The sequence below is a fragment of the Girardinichthys multiradiatus genome, chromosome X, assembly GCF_021462225.1.
Source record: "Girardinichthys multiradiatus isolate DD_20200921_A chromosome X, DD_fGirMul_XY1, whole genome shotgun sequence".
In the NCBI taxonomy this organism is placed as follows: Eukaryota; Metazoa; Chordata; class Actinopteri; order Cyprinodontiformes; family Goodeidae; genus Girardinichthys; species Girardinichthys multiradiatus.
Window position 1 is genome coordinate 15,093,351 of NC_061817.1, and position 27,210 is coordinate 15,120,560.

Below are 27,210 nucleotides of genomic sequence, written 5' to 3' on the forward strand. Positions count from 1 at the left end.
AGGTTGAATAAGAACCTTTAAAAATCTTCGACAATGGATTCTGATTCTTTTAGGGCAGCTACATATTTCACAGTGTTCTTGCATTGTTTATACATTACATTCAACGGACATTTTTCTTCACAACATGTTAATATAATGCGAAGAAGAGCAGTAAATGGGATTCCAGACAATAAAACACTGATTAATTCAAATATATGGTGATTGCTTACTTTTGGTAAGGCGAATATGTCTGTGGTATATTTGGCTATCTGGAAATCCTGATTACTGTCCCTTTGGTTTCAGTTCAACAAGGCATGAAACAATCACACTGATAACTAGCTGGCTCCAAAAGTGGGTCACAAAGTCCCATTATTCACACTCCTGAAGCAGAAAGTTATACTTCCCAAAGTCAAGCTCGTCAGGCATGATGAGCATGTCTTCCCTGGCTTTGGCCAACTTTTGTCGGAGAAAAACTCGTCTTTCGATCCACTCCTGGAGCTCCTCTTTACCATGAGCGTAGTCGCAGCTTACACCATCAGGACAGCTGCTGTCGATTCTGGTGTCACAAGCATTATGCTCAATTAGTCATCATTTTTGATCACCATGTTGGCTTAAATCATATACTGCTGTATCTTAATGAACTGGCATACCATCAAAGAGTGCTTCTCTGAAAACTAGAACATTATATAAGACCAATAATACAGAATTGTTATGTTATGGACCAGCAAAAAAAGGACAAGAAAAATCCTAGGAGTTGATGCAACAGAAAGCACAAAGTAACCAGATCCAGAGCTTACTTGGGGCAGATTTTAAAACATGTTCCAGGGAAGCGGTAGCTCCACGTCAGAACCTCGTCCTCTCCCTCACAGCTGAACACTCGGTCTTTGTGCTTCTCAGAAGAAATGTGCTGCTGCCACTGCTGCTCACTGTTGCTGTGTTTACCGCACAGACGGCAGTGGAAGCCATTCTAAAACACAGAGAGGATTCATGTTGAAAAGCTCCTTTTCTATTTCAACGCTAATATAGAAATAAACAAATCCTTAACCCACCAGTGGCTCAGCATTGTCGGTTGGCATGGCGATGAATTTTTCCTCAGGGTTAGGCTGACTGAACATGGCTCCATCTGTTTGGCGGTTCTGAGGAGCTAAAGTCAGCCACATGTCGTATACTTGCTGCATGTCATGCACTGCAAACACAAACACAATTATCCTCTAACTATGAGGATGTTTAGCAAATCTGCTGCACTGCAATTAACAGCATTATTTCTAAATAAAAAGCATCTAAAATGTCAATCAACCTCTACTTAACACCACGATCTTCTAACACTAGAAGGGGCTTGCATGCTAAAAAATATGTCTCAAAAACTGTACTCTTGAGTCCTTTCCCAGGTTTTATGTGGTTGCACATGAACCAACGCGCTTACAGTTGAGGTGAATCTATCATGATAGAAAAAAAAAAAGAAATTTAAATAAATGGGACACACCTGGAGGAATCATACAAAATCTCCTGGAGTGAGGGATATAAATGTGATTTTGTAGAATCTATCATTTAGGATTTTTAAAGAGTAGGTCATCTTTTCCATTTTAAAGATTTCCATAAAAACTTAGATCCATTCTTCTAGTTGTAGGGGTTGGGTTCTACAACCATCTTATAATTGTTTTCTAACTAGCTGCTATAAGGGCCTGAAGCAGTTTAAAAAATCTCCTTTTTTTTTTCCCCATCATTGTTACCTTACCCAAGCATTCATTTACTAACTCACATGTTATTTGAGTTTTAAACACTGCATTTAACTCACTACTCACATGAACCCAGCATCTATTTAACTTGGGGCGTTGTTCGGACTGTCAAAGTATATGACAATATTTTGCTTCTATTGAACCACATGCCTCCAGAACCCTGGGTTCACATCCCTATATTTGACCCAATAGGGACTCTGGAAATATCTAATAACATTTTTCCAACAACAGTCCCTGTTGAGTGGAGGATCACTGAGAGCAACATACAGACCCATTCAGTAAATTTGAACATTGTTGAAAAGTTCATTTATTTCAGTAACTTAGCTCACTAAGTCAAACACATTAACTGCACACAAACCGATGTTTTCAAGCCTTTATTTCTGTTAATTATGAGTATTTCAGCTTACCACAAGTGAAAACATGACATTTAAGATTAGTATATTACATCAGACCAATAAAAAAAAAAACCCTATTTCATACGGAAATGTGGGTATTTTGAAAGGCATGTTTTACACGTGCTTAAAGATTGTTATTTTCAAAAATGACCCTCAATCTGACAAACAATCCTCATCGGAACACATATTCTAATTTATTGAATATGACTGTATATTCTCCCAGTCCCCTTTAGATACATCTACGCTCCCATTTTTCTTTTATGTGCAACGTGTTTTCAGTTTTGGCCTTAAACAGCACATCCTGGAGACAGCTTTGCTTACAGATGAAGTGTATGCCAGCCTTATAATTTTAAAAAGATTCTCTTTCAACTGGTGTAAAAGTTGAAACCTTACGATTCTTACTAATAAGCATCATCCGAAGGAACCTGAAAAGGTCTGTCTGGATTGTAGGCTCTGGAAACTGTATAGTGTGTTTGTCCACAATTAAAATGTTGTAATAATTCCTGCTAGGCTGAAAGTCTGTGTCATAAGCACACCATCCTAATATTTTTAGCATATTGTCAATCTTACAGGTCTTAATAACTTTCTGCCATATTTTTAGTGTGTGATTTCTCCAAGCATTTGACCCTTCCAGTTGGTCTGCTAAGCCTTTATCTGTGGAGCCTGTAAGTGGAAATTTGTGGATGAATGCATTTCTATTGTCTTCCATTCGGCTTCGTAATCGTGAGTGCACCAGTGTAGCGTGGGAATTAATTGTGAGGCATAAAAATCTTAAACTGGGGATTGCTGCTCCCCCTTTTTCCCCTCCCTAATATTAGGACTGGGAAGCAGATTCTTGGTTTCTTTCCCTGCCGAATGAAGAGAGAGATCCATTTATACAATTTCCTTAAATTGGGTGTTGCTCACCTATACATAAAGCAGTCATGGCAATATGTTCATTTTTACTGTATTCATCCTCGATTTTAAGTCTTAGAAGGGAATCTGAATTTATTTTTGGTTGATAGTAGGTATGTAATTTGCTTGTGATAATTTGTGCAAAGGGATTTTAATCACTCACAGTCGTTGTTTTTCATGTACATCCACATCTCCTTCTCCTCTAGGCTGTGGGCAAAGGTGCAGATTCCAATGTAGTTGCATTTCCTCTTCTCCAGAATCTGTGCACATATCTGACAGAATAAAGGTTGTCAATAATATATGTAAAGTTGCAAAAGTATTCATACCCCTTGACTTTTCCTGATTTTGTCATGTCACAATCACCAAGTTCTTTGTTCTTTGGTTCAATGTTCTGCGATAGACCAGGACAAAATGGTGCATAATGGTGAACAGAAAGAAATATACATGGCCTTTAACATTTTTTTAGAAATAAAAATCTGAAAACTGTGGAGTGTTTTTGTATTTATCAGTGAGGCAGCCCAGAGGCCCAACTCAAGAGGTGCTGTTAAGACCCATAGCTCGGGTGGGAAAATCTCCCTGAGCTCATTTAAGACCAGGAGTTGCATAAACAGATTATCCGTTTTTGACCGTTTTTTGGAAATGGTGACGGAAAAATCTGACGGACATCCGTCATTTTGACAGATTGCAATTCATACCCCTGACCACTTGGCGGCAAGTCAGCGTATTAATTTGCTGTTTGCTACCGCAGGGGCGCTGAAGCAGAGTGCTTTCCGGAAATGTTCCGTTTTCAAAACTTTGTCTGAAGTGGCGCTTGTAATTCCATCTCTAGTGTGGCGACAGAGCGCCGATTCAGGCTCCAGGACAACATCAAACCAGCCACGAGAAGTCGTCCGTCGAAGTGCAATCCTCATGACAACAGCCTCTGTAGCAATCCCACTCCAGACATTTGATTTACACGCAGACGGCTGGCTGTGCACTTCAGGTTCATGCAGACCAGGAGGAAGTTGCGTGACTGTGTTCAGGTCGCAGCAGGTGATCGGTTCATATTTTAAATGCAATCATTTAATTTAATTGGTTATGTGTAGTTACTGGGACCACAGTCATTGTTTTTTATCACTGCAGAGAAAACGTTAAATGTATTTATCTGGATGATGTGGAGTCTCTGTTCAGCTTGTTCAGACTGAATATTAATTAAAATAAACAATAAAAAATGAATGTTATTGACTGTTTAATGGGTAAAACGGGTAAAAATAGATTAGCTTTTTTTTACCCTGTCAGTCAAAATGACGGACAACAATAGTCTAACGCAACCTCTGCTTAAGTCTTTCTTTTTAAAAGAAAATTTCACATCACATAAAATACTCTGCCAGTTGTAGTTGTAAAAATACAAAATGCGGAAGTATGGAGGCGTGAATACTTTTGTAAGACAGTAGGTAAGTAAGTGCAGGTCACAGGTTGAGAATGATAATACCTTTCCACGTCATTAAAAACATCATCACTGTATCTAACTAATGACTCTGCAATTACATATGCAGGAAAAAGAGAAAACTTGCAAGCCTGAGAGCACCACCCCAATTGTAAAGTACAGAGATGGCAGCATCATCTAATGAATTTGTTTTGCTGCAGGAGGAACTGGTGGACTTCACAAAATCGATAAGCAGCATTTAAGGTCGTCGGACAGAAAGTTAGAGTTGGGCCCAAACGAGTCAATGACAACGACTCCAAACATACTGCAACAAAGATTTGGGGACTTGTCCGGGATGAGTGCAAGAGTAAAAGGATTAGCACACCTACATCATATTGCAAAGAGAAGTTCTTGGTGTGTGGCAGCGGTCGGACTTGAACCCATTTACTCCGCTCAGAGGATCTGACCAGCAGCACTCGTCTCTCTTTGGTCCATCTGAGACAAAACGACAAAAACACACCGAATCAAATCTAGACACTGGACACAGCAGATCTGTCCCTAAAGACATTTTATTTAACTGAAGCAGTATTTAATCGTTTAAAATAATCAGCAATGGTTTACTGAACTCTTGTAGAAACAATAAAATGTAAAGTTGATTGCTCTAGTGAGAATACTGTACTACTAATACATTTTAATTAAATTATTTATTATGAGAGTTAACTACTGTCAAAAATTTATATGGTACTGTCTATAGTGTGGTGGACGTTTGTCAAAAACTCTTTCCTGGACAACAATGAATGTTTAGAGATCAGTTATGTTTAATTAACAATCTACTGAACATATTATGTGGTCTTGAACAGGGACTCAGGACATCATGTTTCCTCACATGTGTCTGGCTTTAGCTGTACAGTATTTGAAGGCTTTGTCCGGTTCAATGATAAGGCGATCCCGCCAGCAGTGTGCACATGCAAACTTAATCTTCATGTTAAGACACGTCACAGCACTGCTTCCTCCTTTTGATTTGTTTCCCCTTCCACCAGAAGACAGCTGGAAACAGGAACATTAATAGAGGCTTATGTTATTTTCTAAAATAAATGTGTTCAGTTGTTACTCAAAGGTCAGAAGTTTAGGATCCAAGACATTAAACCTGAGTAAAGTCTGAAAACCTAAACATAGAACGTCAATGAACAGTTGTGAATTCAATATTAATGTAGTGAAATTCGCAGCAGAGAACTTTATTTGCACCGTGGCATTTGTGTCTTATTGTGTTTTATGCACCATTAAGTGCATAAAATGAAAAGAAAACTAACTAATAGTTAAACAACTATGACCTAATATCACTGGCTTTCTGAAATGCAACTAGAACAAGTATGAGATGTCGATCTGCAACTTCCAAGACAACTCAAACACAGCATAACATTCAAACACAAATTGACAATACTGTGATTAATTGGTAAAGGGTGCTGTGTTGTGCCATTAAACGGTCCATCTAGGCTCAAAAACCCTCCAATGTGGCTGAATTAAAACAATTCTGCAAAGAAGCAATCTGAAAGACTCAATGCCAGTTGTTGCTTTAATAGACAATTAACAGATTTAGAGGGTGATTACTTCTACACAAAGTGCCTGATTAGTTTGGACAGCTTTTTTTTCTTGATAAATGAAATAATTTTAATACTGCTCCTTGTTTTTACTCAGGTTATCTCTGTGTGATATAGACATTTATTTGATGATCTGAAAAAGTGTGACAAAAAAAAAAATCTTAAAACAGAAAAAATTATTTAGGGAGTGAATACTTTCTCTACTGAATGAAAATAAGATAAAACCAGACGCAGCTCATTTGGAATAAATAAACACTCTAAACAGAGAGAACTGTACTGTCATAAAAAAAAACCTCCTTACCCTTCTGTCTTTCTCCTTTCTCAAGTTTTGCTCCTGCTTGTCATTATATCTCATTGACACTCTCACAATCTCATCTGGAGTGATACCTGTAGATAAACACACTTTTAAATAAAACCTATTTACTGGTCCCTCTGTCACTGTATAGCCATCAAATATTTACTAGCTGGATATGCTGCTAACAGCTGTTTACAAGCAGGTTGCTCCCCTTATACATCAATAATCAGATTCCTGGATCATACAGCCTTTGAGGTATAATTTAATTAGTGATTCTGTTTATTGTGACTGTGATAGGACTCAACCTGTATGGCGCTGCACCCTCCAGGTTTTCAGCTCTATGATAGAGTGGGCACACACACAGCTGTCCTCCTGTTGGCAGCCAGATCGGATGGCTTGCCTGCACAAATCCAGGTGGCACAAGACGCTGAGAGGACGCACTTTACTGTAATTAATGTTGTGGGTTCTCACCACAAAGGCCAAACACCTGACATGGAAAAGAGGGCAGGAGTTAGAGGTTGTGTGAACCTGGAATGAAAGAAGATTTTAGGGTTTGGGACTGTCTCAGACTCACTTATTAGCATCAAAGTTGTGAGGGGCATCCAAGTTGGAGCAGATTGTTTCATTGACACAGGAGCGCTTACTGATGATTCTAGGTTTGCCGTCATAGCATCCCTACAGAGCAATAACAAACACTTTAAAATGACATTTCAACCCTGCATACATGAGTAATAAAAACGTTGTCTTGAGTTCTGAAGTGTCACAGATATAACAGCGTGCACTAACCTGGCAGAGGAAGATGAACATGCCCTTGTGTTCCTGCAGAAGACTGATGATGCTGCTCACAGGGTCCAGCTGTACAGTACATGCTCCAAACGGAGTTCCTGTCCAGCCTCCTCTTTCTTTCCTCTGTTCAAATGTCGATCTCCAGCTGGTTGAAAGCAAATGTGCATTTTTCTCCGTACTTGCAAACACCCAAATCTCCAAACATCAGCAGCTCTGAAAATGAGAAAAAATACAATCACAGCATTCAGTTACAGAATATTTGCTCAGTTACACTGCAACTGATTTAGACCAAAGAATATCGAAAGCAAACGTAATCTCATTATAAACAAAAAGATTTCAAGTCATTATTTTATTTATTCAAGGACAAAAAGCTATGCAGACCAATCAAAAAATGTATCGCCCCCTTCCTAAATCATTGATTAACAACATCTGTTTTGGTTAAATTTTCCTTGCCACATTCAGACCTGATTTCTGCCTGACATTTTGAATAAAAGAAACCAAAACAAACATGATCTGAAGCAACTCAAGAACAGATGAGAAACAAACTCATTGGCATTGGGAGCCACTACCCTACAATGGAGAAAACATGGAACAGTGGTGAACCTTCCAAGGAGCAACCAGTCTATCAAAGAGCCTGAAACAACTGCAGCTTAATATCCTGACAAAGAATGTCCTGCCATCAGTTTGTGATCTCAAGCTAAAGCGTACTTGGTTATGCAGCAGCAAAATGAAGTCCACCTCTGAATAGCACATGAAAAAAGAAAGTTGGGTTTTGTAAAGACCTAGTCGATGTCTAGACTAAAAATGCAAATGAGATGCTGTGGCACGACCCTAAAGAAAATGTTTATGGTTGAAAATGTCACTGAATTAAACCAGTTCTGCAAAGAAGAGTAGGCAAAAATTCCTCAGCAGTCGTATAAAACCAGCAATGCTGGTTGGCAGCTGTTACTGCTGAGGCTGGCACAATGAGCTGTTGGGTTCAGGGGGAAATTCCTTTTTCACGTACCACCACTTTGCCTGTCATAATGACAAATTTTCCTGGACGATAAATTGTCCTAGACTTTATAGCGATAAATGATAATGTTGTTGCTTCGAGACCATTTTCCACTAATTTAATAATAATGGCATAATAATGCAAGTAGCTACACCCTCTTAAAGATTAATTTCTAAATATTATTGAACACTGCAACTGGAAGACATTATAAATATCTCAAATGAGCCCTCACAGGGCTCTCATGCTACACTCTCAGGTACGTAATGAGACCATGCGCCTGGCAAGTACCTGCTAAAGAAATGATCAAGCTCATTTTAATTTGTCAGGCGATTATTTGAAATCATGCAATTAATTGTTTTTTTGCTGCTTGTGATAGGCCTAAACACCGGGTTGGCTTGGAGTCTTCATTTGAAAACTGCATTCAGTATTTATGCAGGTTATTTTTCTATGATAATAAAACTTGTTTGAGGATCTGAAACATTTAAGTGTGACAAAAAAGCAAAAACAGAAGAAATCTTTAAAGGAGAAATATTTTTTCACACCTAGTTAAACAAGTTAGTAAACGACAAATGTTTTTCCAGATACAAATGGCCATGAAGTGGACGTCATCTTTAAGAATATATAATGCTTATCTAAACTGCATTCACATAAATATAAAGAAACTGAAACAAGCATAAAAGGCTAAAAGATTTCATATCTGAACAAACAAACTAAGCTCTAATCTTTAACATTTATCTCCCATAGCTTTTATTGTTTATTAGTGATTGAACAGCAGACAAAATTCAACAGATAAAGAAGATAAATGTAGGAACAGTAACATTTGGTAAGAAGTAAAGAACAAAACATGTAGCAATCATGAACAGTGTTTGAATACCATCTCTTTGCCTGTAGACGTTCTCCTACCTCGACAGAGAACAAAAGGTCCAGACAACGATGTGCAGACAGGAATCCGTCTCACTCTCGTCCACTCTGGAGAGCCAGCCTTCAGTCTACATAACAAAATATCTCACTTACAATTATGGGCGAGATCTGGCTTATGAACAAAACTGTAAGCACTAGCACCTAGGAGTGGAAATACAACAACATATTAAAAATGTACCTGTACCTGTAATCTGAAGTAAACAGTAAGGTGAAAAAAGCTGATTTCTTAGATGAAGAGCATAGTAAAAAGTCTAACAGACCTCCACGAGGAAAACAGAGGGAGCAAGCCTGCAGGAACTCATGGGTTGAGGACAGGGGGTTATGTACAGGTGTAGTCCCATCACGGCTGTCTTTCACCTATATGTGAAAATGATTCCTATTAACGTAAAAAAAACCAACAGAAAATAAAACAGTAGCCCAGCCATTAAATCATGCTTACTTTGTAGTGGTTTTTTGGAGATCTGGTTACTGATGTTGCAACACTGTCAGACTCTGAGAAACCTGAGGAGTGATGACAGAGCACAAATTACACACAGCAAATTCAATTCAATGTCGTCTCAAAGCACTTTACAAAGTCAACTAAAAACCTAAAACATCCACAATGTTATTTTAAACATTCAGGTCATCCTCGCATGCACAAGGCTCTTTAAATCCACCCTCTGTTCTGTGTACAGCACTCATATAATCATTGCACATCACAGCTATGTGACATACTCTTATGGGTTGCAAATCATAGGTGGTTTAAGATTTAATGGTCCAGTACATAAGAAATAGTGACACCTAATAGTAAAAACCGCTAACAGTAACAAATCTGTAATTCTGTGGGTCTGTTCCTCTCTCAAACGCTCTGGGAACCTTGTTAAAATATATACCATCATGGACTTTGTAATGACAGCAGATTTTAAATGATGATTTTGTGTTCAACACATCTCATAGGGTTTGTTTTCCACTATGTAGCCTACCTTTAATTGGTATTCGCTTTCTAACGCTCTAAACACTTAAAACCTTGTGTGGGTGATTTAAAATGTCTGCCACTGATAAAAGAAACATTTCTGCTTTACTATTCCCTTTTGCTTATATATATTTTTCCAACTTGAACTTCTTTTGGATTCTGCACAGCTTTAAAACCCAATAAAGCATAAACAATATATTTTTTTTTGGGATCTGTTCCATCAGCTCAAGAGGTAAAAACCCCCAGAAACAACCATGATCCAGGGGCCAAAAAAAGAAAACCTACTAGTGTCAAAGCCAGCAAGCAAATATTAACCAACCTTTGAGTGGCAATGAATCTAAAATATATGAATGTGTTGGATGGGTGCAAAAACTTGTTATCACTCATGTAAAAACCTTGGGTTGCAAGGCACCTGCACTATGCCTTCCTCCCTGTGTGTGTGAGATCATTGTTATCTCTGTGTGAACCAGCCTCCTTTCTTTCTCACACACAAACACCCTGTCTGAACTGTCTGTTGAACTGTGTATATAAATAAAGAGATAGGGTGTCAAAAACTTTGTAGTTTCACTGCAAAGTGGGCTACCCTTGCTGCAAGTAACTCTGACTGTATCGTTCTTACCTCTGAGTTGACTAAATAATACCTAACATTTATTGGTCCTTCGTAGCCGGATTAATTCAATAACCTTATTTCTCTTTGCTTTAACAGTGACTCTGGGATCCGTGGGGGAAGCCTGACGTCGAGCGAAGCACCGCTGCACAGCCTCCTTTAGCCGGAGTGGCTGAAAGTCCCGGTGTGTGTGAATTCACACCTGGCCAGTGGGTTATTGCCTTCCTCGGCGCGGGGTGACTCTCACAGGGTCCAGAGAGTCACCAAGAAGTCAACTCCGAGGTGAGACAGTTTTAAAATACAGTTCATAGGAAAAGTACTTAACAGTCGTTGGTAGTGCGTCGCCGGTAAGGACGCTGCATTAGGATGCTTTTATTCCACCGTGAAAGGAATAGTGACAAATTTGGTACAATCCCGCCGTGAAGGGGATTAAAGAAAACGACTGAGGATTATTCCCCTGCGAGGGAATAGAATAAGCACTATAAAAGTAAAAAGAACGGAGTAAATTGAGCTCATAAAATAACACCCAGTTAACTTAGAAAAATTACAAGGTACCTGAAACTAACTGTGTGACTGTGTTGTGTGTGTATGGAGGACTAAGCATTTTAATAGAATCAGCAGGATTCTGCTAGTCCTGTGTTTTCTTTTGCCCAGATTAAAACTACGTACTGGTGACTTTGGAGATTCAGGTCGGATTTCATTCCAGAAAATTAACACCGCTGCGAATTAGTCGCAGTAGAAGGCCGTGTTAATGTCCTCTCCTTAAAGTCTCATGCCAGTGACCTTTTATCTGGGACATTTATACTATAATTAAACTAACATAAAACATAATGGGGAAGAAACAAAGTAAACTAATTGACTTAGAAGGGGAGGTAAAGTTTATGGAGAACTATGTAAAAGGAGCAGGTATGATCTGTCATAGATGGAATAAAAAATAAAAAACATGGGTTTTTGGGCAAATTAGATACAAAGGATGTCTTAAAATTACAAGGGGATCTAAAATTAGAAATAATGAAAACTAAAAAGAGAAAAATAACAAAGAACAATGGGGAAAGAACAGAGAAAAAGCTCTGATTTAACAGAAATATGTACACGATGGCATAAAAATACGGATTTTCAGGTAACTTAATTATCACTGAAATCCTAAAACTACACGGGGATCTTAAACTGGAGATTATGCATTCAAAAGATTCAAGAGACAATAAAAAACATTGCCAGGTTATAATTTCAAAGGGGACTTTTCAGTCCCTGAGTGCTCACAGTTGATAAACAGATTAAAACAAAAAGATGAATAAAAAAAAACAACAATAAGAGCAGCTTTTAACTGACATAGCCATAATACTGAGGCCTTAAGAAAAGCACAGAAAAAAACTTTCAGCTTAACTGAAAACAAATAAAGGGGGGCGGACTGCCACCCATCCCAGGTTAGAATACCAAGGTAGCCCCAAATTATAAAGACTAAGAGGTGGTTTTAGAGGACGTGGTAAAATAAGTTAAAAGAGGAGGTGACAATGTGGACAACATGGAAACTATCCAACTGGACAACCCAGTGAACAATGACTAGAGAAGAGAGAACAGAATGTTGTTAAAGTAATCTGAGAGTAAAAGATTTTGTAGGCAAGCATTAGTGAGAAACAGATGCTTTAAAAATCATTCTATGGTGTTATACTACCAACAATATCATGATAAAATGCAAAAGATTCATTTTACAGGGAAATAATTCCATATTTGGCTCAGATTGTGTGCATTCTTGATTTTTCCTCTTTGAGAGAAGTTAAATTTCAGCTCTGTGAAACGACCTTGACAAAGAGATGCAGCTGCCTGAAAACAAAGATAAAACTTCTGCAAACAGCAGAAGTCTGTCTCTGCTGAAAGGTCTGATAAAGATTGTAACTCTACCCTGCATGTGTCAAACTCAAGGTCCGCGGGCCAAAACCGGACCCCAAAAGTTTAGTGATTCTCTAGAAGTAGAGCCTTTTAATATGGTGATTGTGTGCTTGAATGTTATTTTGTCAATCAATAAGCAGTTTTGTTTACATTCTGCCACAATCTGCCTTTTGAAAATGTTTTGAATCTTGCTCTTTATGTATAAAAAGAAAGAAAAGAAAAATTGGCTAAAGTCTGCAGACACAAAATGAACCTGGATTGAAGCTCTAACTATGTTTATTTAATCTGAGATCCTCTCCAAATGCAACAGTATATATCAGTCTACATGAGATACTAACAACTTCACCTACTGGTATAATATAAAGATCTGAGTGAATATGTGAAACAAACAATGATGAAAGTTTTTCAACAGGTGATGCTCATCCAGGAGGAAGACAGTGTTCCTAGGAAATGCAGCTCATTCATTAACAATCATTTTTTCTCCTATAGGTGGAAGTTTTGCTGACTAATCATAGGCTGAATCTATGAAACATTATGTGCACAGACCAAATGACCAAGGTTCTGACTGACTTATGAACCTCACTGACCTGACAATGATAACATGACACCCAACAGATAACACCTTTAAGGTGGATCCACTAAGACCACCTTATTGATTCTTGGTGAATAAAAAAAAAAGAATTGAAGCGTTCAAAACAGACCTTGTGGAAACAAAAGGGGTTATGAGGAAACAATGTGCATTTTAAGAATAATAGAAGTCAAATTATGTTCAAATCTTTGCAAATAAAATGACTCTGACAGAGAAATAAGTAAGTAGTGTGTGAATGTGTGTGAATGGGAATGACTGATTTCATTGTAATGCATCTTTGAGGGACCTTAAAAGCGCTAATAAAGGTCTGATGTTCTGATGATCTTTGCCAAATTTATATCTTAATAAGGTTTCCAGAATCTTTTTCGAAAAATCATATAAAGATAGCAAAGGTTCTACCTGTATTGAAAATACTGATAACCATAAGAAAGTTCATAGACCCGTCTTCAATTTTTCATAATTCTTTTACAAACAGGTTATTTAAACTTTCATGTGGCCAAATGTCTGTATTTGACTTTCTGTTTTTGTGAAATAAATGTCTTTCATGTTATGTAAAAATTAGAGTCCTCAACATTACCATAATAATATTAGGTCAGTTCTCTATGGTAAAACAGAAAGATTTTAACAGATGTTTAGACTTTTTCCAGTTAGGTTCAAAATGATTGAATTAGACTCAAACTTAACATAAGATGAAATGAACCTTAACAGAATTACTGGACTGGACTGAAATAGAGAAAACTTGAGTTAATTGAAACAAACTTTAGTTACTTGAATTAAATACAAAGCTGACTGAAACTGTATGTTGTATCTATAAAACTGGGTAAGATAAACTAAGATTATAAGATATAATATGCCCTTCATTTTTTGTGTTAATCAGTGACTGAGTTTTTATTTTTTATTTTTAATAAGAACTAAACCAAGCATTATTTATAATAATAGCAAATACCAAAAATATTGATCTCATTTTTAAATGTAATAAGGACTTACTTTATAAAATATGATAAAAAAGAATAATAAGAATTTGGAAAAACAGAGGCTTTAAACCTCTGCAGGAACAGCACTGACACTGTCAAAAGTAGATCCTAATACAGGAATCTGGAAGCTCATTCTGGCGTGGACAGTCAAAGTCCATCCAAGGATACATTTAGATGAGGCAGAGGGACAAATACAGGGCTTAGCTGAGAGCAAAGAGAGCAACATGCATCCTGCCCTAGCTGCTGTCCCACCTGAACTGTGGTCCCAATCATCAACTGATGTAGGACTTATAAAGGGGTTCCCACCATACAAGGTTAAACTAATATCTGAAAAAAGGCCATTAGTCCGCCAATACCCCTTAAAGCCAGAAGCTGAAGAAGGTACTAAGCCAGTAATACAAGATATGTTGAAGTCAGGAATATTAAGAGAAGCACCTGACGCTACATGCAAGGCATATCACACTGACATCACTATTATTATCACAGCCAAACATAACTCTAAAAAGATGTGCCCTTTAAATCCAAGTACTCTAATACCTACTGCAGAAGATGGAAAACCACATTCTTATAAAGCAAAAGTTGAAGAAGACACCAAACCCAGAAGAGACATTTCTCAAACCCTTATACCAGATTCATGTGTTGTGTTTGTAGATGGCTCAGCATCTAAAGATGAATATGGAAAGAATAGAGTTGGTTATGCAGTAACAACCATCGATAGGATAATAGAAGCTAAATCTCTACCCAATACATGCTCAGCCCAAACAGCAGAATTATATGCTGTCGTAAGAGCATGTGAATTACATGAGGGACAAATACTTACTATATACACAGACAGCCAATACGTTTTCGGATCAGTACATCACCATGCTAAGATTTGGCAAAATAGAGGTTTTAAAACATCATCAGGGACAGAACTAACTCATTTCAACCTATTAAAGAGAAAATGTCAGATCTGCTATTTATAGACACAGACGAGCTGAAAGACGCCCAACAGTCAGCACCCAAGACAGAAATAAAGGCCTGGCTATAGAGAGGAGCACAGAAAAAAGATGACATCTATCAGATAGAAGATAAACCAATCCTCCCAAAACATTTATACAACACAGTGGCTACAGTGACACATTGGGAAGACCCACGTGTCAAGGGGGGAATATGTCACATCTGGTAAAGCATTAATGCTACACTATAAATATTTCTGACTATGCAAATCATTTTTGCAGATCATGCATAATTTGTTGCAAACACGGGGGAAGAAATATTGCCTAGTTGTAATAGATGAACCTAGTGACACATTTCTTCCCCACATATGGTATCCCACAGATTATAAGGTCAGATAATGGAACTCATTTTGTAAATAAATTAATAGAACTAAGTTCTAATGCATTAGGGTTTCAGTTAAAGATTAAGGAAAACAATGGAAGAAACAGGGAGGCCATGGCCCGAATGCCTATCCCTGGTTAATTATGGATGAGAATAACTCCAAATCAAACTGGTCTTACTCCATTTGCCACCTACTGTACATCATTGTATGGCTCCACCCACTATATTCTGAGCCTGAGATCACGTGACACCAAGTTGCTGATGTGAATTTGTATTCTCAAAGAAATAGTACATGGCAGAGCGTTTTCTCTGCCCTCTGACATGAATGAAATAGAGAAAGCACAACAAGAAACTTCATTAGCTGAGTGGATGAATAAAATGTTGCAGACAAAAGAAGAACAAATGTCCAGTGGTCTGCCGATAATCTCTGCTCCTATCCCACAGAACAACCTGAGGCCTGGAGACCTGGTCCTGATTAAGACACTCCACTGGAAGGATTGGAGCACTCCTCGGTGGAAAGGGCCGTTTCAAGTACTCCTGACAACGCCCACAGCTCTGAAAATAGCAGAGAGGCCTTCCTGGATCCATAAAAGCCACTGTAAGCCAGTTTTGCCGTTACAGGAGCCAGATCAACCGACGGGGTAGCAGAAGGAAGTCCGGGTTCAAAGGAGTTGGAGGACCCATAGGGCCCAGCGTCTCAAACCGGTGAAGAAAACAGCTGATCTGCGCCCAATTATAAAATGGCTCTCTGTAACATGTGGACAGGACTGATAAGCCTGAGCTTAATTCTGGTAGCAGGACTCTTTCTCTATCTAAAGCAGGATCCACAGGAGGTGATACCGAACCAGAAGAGATGGACATCAGACGGGACCCATCTCAGAACACTGACGGAAGAACATGACGCACATCCATTCCTACAGAATTTCTGGTATTGTTCATGGTGGCATATGCAACACTGAACCAGGTAGAAATGCACGTAAATGAAGGGGACGATTATGATGACATGTTGTAAATAAATCACATCGAAAGCCTGAGTGTACTCATACATTGTATTTCATAAAATGACCTTACAGCAGAAAATCGAAAGAAGTTGTTGCTTAAGTGAAATGAGAAAAAGTACAATGATGACATAAACAGGGCAGATTTTTTAATTCTTTTATTATGTTTCACTGTTTTCATTAATTAAGTATTATTCTTTTATTTTTATGATTTCAAGTATTATTCTTTTATTTTTATGATTTCATTAAGTATTATTCTTTTATTTTTATGATTTCAAGTATTATTCTTTTATTTTTATGATTTCAAGTATTATTCTTTTATTTTTATGATTTCAAGTATTATTCTTTTATTTTTATTATTTCATTAAGTATTATTCTTTTATTTTATGATTTCAAGTATTATTCTTTTATTTTTATGATTTCATTAAGTATTATTCTTTTATTTTTATGATTTCATTAAGTATTATTCTTTTATTTTTATGATTTCAAGTATTATTCTTTTATTTTTATGATTTCATTAAGCATTATTCTTTTATTTTTATGATTTCAAGTATTATTCTTTTATTTTTATGATTTCAAGTATTATTCTTTTATTTTTATGATTTCAAGTATTAATCAACATTTAACTTTTAATGGTTGCCGAGGGCGGCGGGACCGTATGAGTATTTCCCACAAAATATAATCTGTTTACCGTCCGTGGGTTTTCGCTCATACAAAGTATTTTTCTTACTCGTTTTTATATTAAATGTTTTTACTTGTGATAAAAGGAGGGACTGTTGGATGGGTGCAAAAACTTGTTATCACTCATGTAAAAACTTTGTGTTGCAAGGCACCTGCACTATGCCTTCCTCCCTGTCTGTGTGAGATCATTGTTATCTCTGTGTGAACCAGCCTCCTTTCCGTCTCACACACATACACCCTGAACTGTCTGTTGAACTGTGCATATAAATAAAGAGATAGGGTGTCAAAACTTTGTAGTTTCACTGCAAAGTGGGCTACCCTTGCTGCAAGTAACTCTGACTGTATCGTTCTTACCTCTGAGTTGACTAAATAATACCTAACAGGCAGTGTATCGAATACTTATGCAATTTCAGGCAGGCATGGCTCTAAAAACCCTCAGGGCTCAACAGATTAAAAATAGTAATAATTTCTATTTCTACATACACTTTAGTCTTACTTATCTTCAAAATAAAATAAAAAACAGCACATTATACCTCAGATGGCACTTGCCCGGTAGGAAAGCTGTCAAGCAGGCTGTCTAGGTAATCTTCCATCACCTCTGAGTCCTCCACAGCTTCCACCTGGTGAGGGACTGCAGAGGCAGCTACTGGAGCTGGGCGGTGTGGAGGGGATGGTGGACTTTGGCACGCTGTGTAAGCTGACTGTGGTGAAGCAAAAGAAAATTTCTCTTATAAAATCAAACTTTGGCTAATATTGCACAACCTAGAGATCAGACATAAAAATAAAGAATTCTGACTTGCTGAATTGACACCCGGAGGATTCCCACCGTTTCGAATTACATTATTATGAGGGGCCTGAAAGAGAGAAAGAGGTAAAAATGTAAAATACAATCAGTGACGACTTTAAACTTAAGAAAATATTCGTAAAAATGTTTATGTGATTTTGTCACATAAAGGAAAATTGTAACAGTTTTTGGTCAATTTAAAATAAAAAATAGAATTTGTTGTAAAAGTGTCTCATGAATATACTTTAATAATACATGTCAATGTATAATAAGTGCAAATTCCCATAAAACCCAGCAGGCTGTATTTGAAAAAAGGAAAGCATAAAGACCCAATGGGGACAAATCTGCAGCATTCTTCAGCTTATTTTACTGATATAGTTCCAGTTGCTAAAGTGGTGTCTCTACAAGGTACAAAACGGGTTTGGTTCCAACCAAATCTAATTTGATACCAAATAAATCATACAGGTAGAGTCCTAGTCCAAATAACACAGTCTACATCAAACAAAAACATTAATGCCAAATGGGGAAAAGGAGCCCAGCCAACTACATCTAGATGTTCCTTCTGCAGCAATTCCAGATCCTGAGCAAGCATCTGGTGACAGTGGAAGGGAACCATTGATTTTTAACAGAAACAAATCCTCCAAGTTCAGCATGAGCAGTAATCAGCAAAACAATTTCTTTGGGAAAAAAACTTAAAATCACCACAGGCAGCAATAGACATGACTATACACAGAAACACTGGGCCAGGAGTACTTTCTATGGAGAAAATATAGCATTATAACTACACAAATACCCCAGCATAACCCAAAGCACTATACCTAAACTATCAAAAAGGAAAATTTAAAGCCTAGTGTAACAGTAGACAGGAGGTCTGTTAAACTCTACAGCGCAGTCAAAAAAAATGTATGAAAATGCTTTCATTAGTTTCTTCCACTTTAGGAGCATTCAAGCAACTCAAATATCATTTCATAACGCTTTAACAAGAAAACGGATTGTTCTTTACTTATCCAAATTCACTACAAACACAAGATAGGATTTATAATAACAATGTGACGGGGCTCTAGTATGGCTTGGCCAAAAACTGGAATGGCAATGCTGTGATTCAACTTTAGGTGGTATTTATTGTGCTCATATTCAGCTTCATCGTACTTCAACTTGTTAAAGAAAGAGAAAGTGAGAAGAGATTTTTTTAATTGTAAAGCATAAAAGTAACAATTAATTACTAGTTTGTAAACAAATGGTTTTCAGCTAGGTGGAGCTGTTGAGTAGTGTTTTCTTCGTATGCAAGCTGAAGTTCAATGACCTTGTAATGCTGATCAAACGCATCCAAATGATTTAGTGATGTCCACATTCCCTAAGGGACATTCATCAGACTGGTGCTGCTTTTAAGGAGGAGGGAGGAAGAACATCCGAGATTAAACACATCAAGAATAACTGTGGACTGCCCCGTCTGCTCTTACATCTTATGGAAAGTGTACTAAACTGATAAATCTGAAACACAGTTGAGACATAACAATTTTTTCATTTTGTTATATCCAAATTTTAAAAAATGGCTTGACTTTCAAAGTATCATATTTCCAGTCAAGGCCGGGATTAGCTGGGTGATGACACTTTGTACCTCTACATTAGCCCTGAACCAGATGGTCAAATCAGGCCAAAAGATGAATGTTTTAACCTACAGAACACCGGACTTGGCAATCGGTGCAGAACACAATGGTTACCCAAGACAAAAGTAGGAACAGCAAAGTCTCCGGCTCTTATGTGGGGCTTATATGGTGATTTATCCAGGAGGATACAAAGCTTCTGATAAAACCGGCAAAAGTCGAAGTCCAGCGGTCTTCTCTGTCTCGGTGCCTCCAATGTGTGTTAAAGACACAGGCATCTATTAATGTGCAGCACTTCTTTTCTCACATGTTGCTTTGCCCTAAGAAGTCACATTACGCTCCCTCTATCCTTTCATTAGAGATATAATAAACTAACAAAGTATTCACATCGCTTCACTTTTTCCACATTTTGTTAAGTTATAGCCTTTTTTCAAAAAGGATTACATTCATTTTGTCTCATAAAACTCTACCCAAAATGACAACATGAGTTTTTTTTTGCCAAAATACTAAAAATAAAAAACCTAAGAAATTATATGTATACAGGTCCTTCTCAAAATATTAGCATATTGTGATAAAGTTCATTATTTTCCATAATGTCATGATGAAAATGTAACATTCATATATTTTAGATTCATTGCACACTAACTGAAATATTTCAGGTCTTTTATTGTCTTAATACGGATGATTTTGGCAAACAGCTCATGAAAACCCAAAATTCCTATCTCACAAAATTAGCATATCATTAAAAGGGTCTCTAAACGAGCTATGAACCTAATCATCTGAATCAACGAGTTAACTCTAAACACCTGCAAAAGATTCCTGAGGCCTTTAAAACTCCCAGCCTGGTTCATCACTCAAAACCCCAATCATGGGTAAGACTGCCGACCTGACTGCTGTCCAGAAGGCCACTATTGACACCCTCAAGCAAGAGGGTAAGACACAGAAAGAAATTTCTGAACGAATAGGCTGTTCCCAGAGTGCTGTATCAAGGCACCTCAGTGGGAAGTCTGTGGGAAGGAAAAAGTGTGGCAGAAAACGCTGCACAACGAGAAGAGGTGACCGGACCCTGAGGAAGATTGTGGAGAAGGGCCGATTCCAGACCTTGGAGGACCTGCGGAAGCAGTGGACTGAGTCTGGAGTAGAAACATCCAGAGCCACCGTGCACAGGCGTGTGCAGGAAATGAGCTACAGGTGCCGCATTCCCCAGGTCAAGCCACTTTTGAACCAGAAACAGCGGCAGAAGCGCCTGACTTGGGCTACAGAGAAGCAGCACTGGACTGTTGCTCAGTGGTCCAAAGTACTTTTTTCGGATGAAAGCAAATTCTGCATGTCATTTGGAAATCAAGGTGCCAGAGTCTGGAGGAAGACTGGGGAGAAGGAAATGCCAAAATGCCAGAAGTCCAGTGTCAAGTACCCACAGTCAGTGATGGTCTGGGGTGCCGTGTCAGCTGCTGGTGTTGGTCCACTGTGTTTTATCAAGGGCAGGGTCAATGCAGCTAGCTATCAGGAGATTTTGGAGCACTTCATGCTTCCATCTGCTGAAAAGCTTTATGGAGATGAAGATTTCATTTTTCAGCACGACCTGGCACCTGCTCACAGTGCCAAAACCACTGGTAAATGGTTTACTGACCATGGTATCACTGTGCTCAATTGGCCTGCCAACTCTCCTGACCTGAACCCCATAGAGAATCTGTGGGATATTGTGAAGAGAACGTTGAGAGACTCAAGACCCAACACTCTGGATGAGCTAAAGGCCGCTATCGAAGTATCCTGGGCCTCCATAAGACCTCAGCAGTGCCACAGGCTGATTGCCTCCATGCCACGCCGCATTGAAGCAGTCATTTCTGCCAAAGGATTCCCGACCAAGTATTGAGTGCATAACTGTACATGATTATTTGAAGGTTGACGTTTTTTGTATTAAAAACACTTTTCTTTTACTGGTCGGATGAAATATGCTAATTTTGTGAGATAGGAATTTTGGGTTTTCATGAGCTGTATGCCAAAATCATCCGTATTAAGACAATAAAAGACCTGAAATATTTCAGTTAGTGAGCAATGAATCTAAAATATATGAATGTTAAATTTTCATCATGACATTATAGAAAATAATGAACTTTATCACAATATGCTAATATTTTGAGAAGGACCTGTATTATGTATCCAGGGCCTTTAACACGCAGCTCAAAACTGAGCTCAGGTGCATCCCATTTCCACTGATAGCCTTAAGATGTTTCTTCAGCTGAATCCACCTGTGGTACATTCTGACTAGACAGGATTAGGAAAGGCACACACCTCTCTATGAAAGGTCGCACAGGTAACAGAGGATGTCAGAGCACAAACACCACGCATTTAGTTAAAGGAACAGTCTATAGACCTCCAAAACTGCATTTTATTAAGGCACAAATCTGGGAAAGGGTACAGAAAGATTTCTGCTGCTTTCAGAGTGCCAATAAGATCAGTGGTCTCCATCATCTGTAAATGAAGGAAGTTTGGAACCAGCAGGACTCTTCCTATAGCTGGTCGGCTGTCTAAATTGAGCGATCGGGGGGAAGAGAACGGTGGCAAAACAAACTGCCAGAGCTCTAGCACTGCTCTTTGGAGAGAGGGGAACTTTCCACAAAAACAACCATCTCTGCAGCAATCCACCGATCCGGCCTGTATGGTATAGTAACCAGACAGAAGCAACTCCTTAGTAAAAGCCACATGGCAGCCTGCCGCGAATTTCCTAAAAGGCACTTAAAGAATCTCAGACAAGGCATAATAAAACTCTGTGATGAGACATATACTTAACTTTTTCGCATTAGAGCCAGGCATCATGTTTGGAGGAAACAAGGTACCGCTCATTACGTGGTCAATAACATTACTACAGGGAAAAATGGTGCTGGCAGCATGGCTTACACTTGTATAGCACTCTAGTCCCCAGAGACCCCAAAATGCTTCCCACTACTTTCAGTCATCCACACACCGACAGAGGTGAGCTACAATGTAGCAACAGCTGCCCAAGGGCAAACTGACAGGAGTGAGGCTGCCAAACACAGTCGTCACCGAGCCCTCTGACCACCATCAGTGGTGGGGATGTTTTCCAGCAGCAGGAATTAGAAGACTAGTCATCCTAGAGGTAAAGATAAAGGAAGCAATGTACGAATGAACAATACTGGATGAGAACCGGCTCTAAGTGCTGGGGTGGTGGTTTATCTTTCAGCAGGATGACTCCAATTACACAGGAAAGACATCAACGCAGAGGCTTCAGGACAACTCTAAGAAAGCCATTTTCATATCTCTCCATAGATCTGAAAATGGCTGTGCAGCAAAGGTTCCCATCCAACCTGACAGAGCTTGAGAATTTCTGCAAAGAGGAATGGGTGAAACTGGCCATAGATAGGTGTGCCAAGCTTATGGCATCATATTCAAGAAGACCTGAGGACTATAGTTGCTGCCAAAGAGGCATCAACAAGTAAGGTACTGATGTGTATATATATACTTGCAAAATTCTCCACAACTATAGTACAATTATCTATCTCCCTCTGGTTCCAAATGGCACATCATCATGCATACATGAAGGTGCATATCTGTTTTATAGGTTGTGGTGCAAACTGCAATTTTTAGGTAATAAAAATACACTTTAAGAATAATTATCTGCTTTGAAACAATAGATATGCTGACCGTAATAAAATTCTTGACTGACATTAATTTAATTCTTAAAACTGTCAGGTGCTCTGGCTCCAAAATATGAACATATTTGCTCTTTAAGACATCACAGGTGATTAAGAACTATCGTCCAGAAGCCACAGATGTTTGCAACATTTCACTGCACTGGATCAGCAAACTGAGCTTTTTGTTAGCAGTCATCATAATAACAGCAGAGTCTAATTTCACCAATCATTTCTACTGTTGAATATAATTTCTGCCATGGTTGTGCTTTATTTCAATATTCTAAAAATGTAATTGAATACTGGCATGTTTAGACAGGTTGGAAGATGACTCCACGCATAACTACACACCCATCCCCTTTCATTTTGCTCCACAGCTGGATGCCAACGTTAATGTGCAATTGTCTGAAGCTCTGTTCACAAATCGCTTTCTTCAATCGTCAGAAGCGTGCAGCAGAAAACATGAATCTCACCATATTGTGGTAGGCAGCGGCCCGGTTGACGTACAGGCTCTCTAGCAAAGCTTGTGGGATGTGGATCTTATCTGCTTCAGCATAGCTTGAGACATTTAAGGCCTCAGTGAATTCTCTGACAGCCTCCTCCCACTGTTGGTCTCGAAAGAAGGCGTTGCCCTCTTCAAGCAGGTTGCACACCAACCGGGTCAAAAAGTCCTGAGGGAGAGGGAAAGAAAGATGGGGAAAAGATGTACACAAAGCCCTTTTGCTGACTGACAGAACATAGCTACGTTGTTTGGATATGTGCTGGTTAATATTCTTCATTCATTTATTTAGTAGCTTTTTATATTTTACAGAAAAAAACAACAGGGATTAATCTAATCATTGTTTAGAACCTGCAACTTTATCACAAATGTAGCAACAAAGGAGTTGAGAAAAGGTCTATTTACAGCTGTTTTTCATCACCTCCTTGACAACCATGACACTCAGAATTTAGGAAGCCAGTTGCTTAATATGTTGTTTCAGCAGTGCAAAAGACCTAGTTGTGTTTGTGTTTCTGTAATGAAGCAAAGGCTTGAAAAGCACACAAACTATTATCAGCCCAATCAACAGTGTTGTAGCCCAGATTTTTTAGTTAGGAGGTGCAAGCACTACCTGCACTACAAAGCAGTGCATGATTGTGAAGTGGAAGGAAAATATTACATTGTTCCAAAACTTTTTCACCAATACAATTCTGAAAAGTTTAGCGTGCATCATCCAGCACTGTTTTCTCTTCAGCTCAATCCATGTTCCCATCAACTCTGACCGGTTTCCCGGTCACTGATGAGGAAAAACATCCCCACAGCACGAAGCTGCCAACACCATATCATTAATTTACTCAGGTTGTCGAAATATAACCAAATCAGAAGATGACACAGATTCGATGCACAGAATTAGATTGAAATGAGGTTTTATTGTTCCAACTTAGGTAGAACTTGATTAGAGTTGTTAGAAGCCAGAGGATGAGGAAGCCCCAAGGATCCGAGCAGAGAGAGAGTGTTCTGGCGGTGGAAATATTTACAGTGCAGATTTCCTGAAGAAGAGTTCCATATGGCGACAGGCAGGCAGACAGATGGGCAGATCGACAGGAAGGCAGGACAACAAGTGATCAGGCAGGCTGACAGAAGTCCACATAACAGAGACTATGTTCCAGCAACAGACTGTGTCAGCAGCTGTCTTAAAAAGCCATGAGCTCATTAGCTGGATGAGTTGCAGCTGAGAACAATGAAGTGCCAGAACCAGCCAGCAGAGATCTCACACACCATGATTCCCCTTGGGGGATAGTGTATTCAGGATAGGAAAACAAGTAAGCTCAACTTTGGTCTTATCTGACCAGGCCTTCTTCCACGTGTTTGTTGTGTCCCCACATTCACTGTTCACTAGAAACCTCGAAGATCTTCACAGAACAGCTGTATTACTATTAGGATAAAATGACATAGGTGGACCCTATTCACTAATTAGGTAACTTCTGAAGGCAATTTGTTGCATTTGATTTTTTTTTTTTTTTTTGAAAACCATGCATTACCTTTCTGCCACTTTATAAATAAGTGCTGATCAGTGCTGGTCTATCACCATAAAATCCGTACATATGATGACCTCCTAATGGTTCATAACACGTTTGTAGGACAGAGTGCAGAGATGAAAATCATGTTGAGTCGTTCATTTTCCACACAGACAGTAGTGAAAGGTCATCTGGTGTAACTTCAGCAAGCATATGACCAAACAGCTGCAGATAAACACAACAAACAAACTGGTCACAGCTACTACCTGGTAGGCTGCAGGATCCGGATAAGCCAAAGGAGACCTAAAACACAAGACAAACAACTCAGACAGAAGCGATGAGATTTCCTATCCGAGAAGAATGTAAATCAAGGCCAGTTTCACTTTCTGCCAAGGCACCCTTGGCCTGCCATTAAAACAACTCACTGCATAAAAGCCAGAGCATTGCTTATCTCATCCTTTCGTTTCTCTCGGGCTGAGTCCATGGCGCTTCACTGCAGCGCAGACCTGCACAGTAACAACAGCTGAAGCTAACCAGTGCGGGGTACACTACATATTTATTATGTCTTGTTACTTTCTTACACCAACTACAAGCATAAATGTTATGGAGGCCCAACTTCAGCAAGACACACCTACCTGATAAAGTTAGCCAGTTCACTGAACCGAAGCAAAGTTTAAATGCGTGTCATAGTCGTAGTATAAAGATGGAACAGACGTACAGTTGCTACGAAGTCGAGCTATGGCAGGAAGGACGAGCCTTCGTGACTGAGGAAATCGTATTCCACGGTCTTCGATAAGTTTCGATTCCCAGCAGCCCCACTACAACCAGCTGCAAACCTCCCCGCTGCACGCGCACCAGAGCTGTCACGTGACCGCGGATACGCGGCGCCGCCAGTCCGCGACCGCGTGGTTCGCCACGGTTTGTCACGTGATAACCGCTCTTTAAAATATTGGAGTCCAAAGCTACGATTTACGACTCACTCTGTCTCAAATTGGGCAGAATTGATACACAGGAGGTGTTTATTTAGGGCCGAGCACACATATTGATATACACAAATATTTAACATTCAAAGATTATCGTACAATTGGTAACTGAATTGTTACTTTGTATCAAAAAGTAAAATATACCTAACAAGAGACAAATAAACAAGTTGGTGGTTAGCAGCTCCAGCAGCTTCTGCCCCTATACATTAAATAAAATACAATAAATAACTCTAGACAAACTACTGAGTAATCAAATGAACAGTTGATAAACCAGTTAGCAGTTGTAACATTAAACACAGCTGAAATACACAACATGAATTACAATAACAGTTTAAAACATTTACAAAAAATGGCAAAATCGAATATGAAACAATGTATATAATTAAATTAATCTAAAATATATGTAAAAAAATCATATTTGTTAATCCTAATTCATACCACAGTAACAGACAGCAACAGAGAAAGGGGAACACATGACTGTTACTGGTTGCTATGGTAACCACCAACTGACAAGAGTAACATAAAAAATTTATATAGCAATAAAAGTCAGGAAAACAATAAATTGTTGATTAAATAAAATGAATTTGAAGAATAAATAAACCAATCTTGACAAACTTCACATCAATAGTGATGTTAAAATAAAACCCCGTTACACATGGAGTAGTTTTTCACTGAAGCTCCTGTGCTTGGCCATCACATTGTACAGAGAGGAATCTACAGTACTGACCTTGGATTGCATTTGATTAGTCTAAATATTGCAGTGTCTGAAGTCTCTCTTTTCCTGTGTATATCTGTTTTAACCTAAGGGATCAAAAGTGGTCCACCAAATATCCCATAGATTCTGAGCTAGAAATGCTCCAGTAGTCATGAGCTGGTCAAACACCATAAAATATTGCTCTGAATCTAAAGCTATGACTAAGGTACGAGCTTCTTTGGGACTAACAGTGAGCACAACACAGAGGGGGCACCCACTCCCCACATACCTGCAAGCAATAGAAAACCTATTTGGAATGCAACTGACCTTCTATTGAGGCTCTTCGTCATCCTCTAACAGACGGCGACAGTCCGAGACGGGAGCCTCAGCGCTGATCTCTGTAATCATTCCTCTGCCTTAACTTAGATTAAAAATAGCTAAACGTTAGAAACCGGTTGAGAGTCGTTCCTTTAATAGTCTTTAGATAGA

At 38.7% G+C, this 27,210-nt stretch overlaps 1 pseudogene; it reads right to left on the bottom strand.

Annotated features, from left to right (window-relative positions):
• LOC124863072 lies at positions 1–25,892 on the bottom strand (annotated as a pseudogene).
• Positions 25,893–27,210: the final 1,318 nt, after the last annotated feature.